This window comes from Macrotis lagotis, chromosome X (assembly GCF_037893015.1).
Source record: "Macrotis lagotis isolate mMagLag1 chromosome X, bilby.v1.9.chrom.fasta, whole genome shotgun sequence".
NCBI classification, from domain to species: domain Eukaryota; kingdom Metazoa; phylum Chordata; class Mammalia; order Peramelemorphia; family Peramelidae; genus Macrotis; species Macrotis lagotis.
The window spans coordinates 457,174,293-457,175,423 of NC_133666.1; the positions used below are offsets into that span (position 1 = coordinate 457,174,293).

At 33.7% G+C, this 1,131-nt stretch overlaps 1 non-coding gene across 1 annotated transcript; it reads right to left on the minus strand.

Moving 5' to 3' along the window:
- Positions 1-797: 797 nt before the first annotated feature.
- On the minus strand, positions 798-904 carry LOC141503568 (U6 spliceosomal RNA). Its single transcript, XR_012472915.1, has one exon. It is a non-coding gene; the product is annotated as a U6 spliceosomal RNA (small nuclear RNA).
- Between the last annotated feature and the right edge of the window lie 227 nt (positions 905-1,131).

The following is a 1,131-nucleotide window of genomic DNA, read 5'->3' on the forward strand; positions in this document are numbered from 1 at the left end:
AAATCCTGTTACCATTTGGATCTTATCTTGGTAAAGGGTGAGAGGTGTTGGTCTAATCTAAGTTTCTTCCATACTAACTTTCAATTTTCCCAACAGTTTTTATCAAAGAGAGAGTTTTTATCCCAATAGCTGGACTCTTGGGGTTTATCAAACAGCACATTACTATAATCATTTCCTGCTATTGCACCTAGTCTATTCCACTGGTCCACCACTCTATTTCTTAGCCAGTACCAAACAATTTTGATGACTGATGCTTTATAATATAATTTTTGCATTTTTTCATTAAATTACTAGAAATTCTTGATTTTTTATTTCTCCATATGAATTTACTTACAACTTTTTCTAACTCATTAAATTTTTTTTTAGAATTTTAATTGGTAGGGCACTAAACAGATAGTTTGGTTTTGGTAGAATTGTAATTTTTATTATATTAGCTCTACCTATCCATGAACAGTTGATATTTGCCCAGTTATTTAAATCTGATTTAATTTGTGTGGGAAGTGTTTTTTAATTGTTTTCAAAAAGTTTCTGAGTCTGTCTTGGCAAATAGACTCCCAGGTATTTTATATTGTCTGAGGTTACTTTAAATGGGATTTCTCTTTCTGGCTCTTCCTGTTGTATCTTGCTAGACATATATAGAAAAGTTGAGGATTTATGAGGGTTTATTTTATAACCTGCAACTTTGCTAAAATTGTTAATTATTTCCAGTAGTTTTTTGGATGATTTCTTGGGATTCTCTAGGTAGACCATCATGTCATCTGCAAAGAGTGAGAATTTTGTCTCTTCCTTCCCAATTCAAAAATATGGAATGCTTCACGAATTTGAGTGTCATCCTTGCACAGGGGCCATGCTAATCTTCTCTGTATGTTTCCAATTTTAGTATATGTGCTGCTGAACCAAGCACTGCCTCTTTATATTTATTCTTTGATAATTTTAGGTCAATGAGTATGCCAGGATCGAAGTGTGTAATTGATCTTGTGAGTTAAGAAAGGTTTGAACAGTCTAGGATGTATTTTAGTTAGCAGCTGCAAAAAGTAGTGTCTGAAGGTAAAGGAAGCATTTGTACTGGGAGTGGGAGTGAAGAAAGACACTGAGGTCAGATGGATACAGAAAGTCAGTCATCTAAGGAAG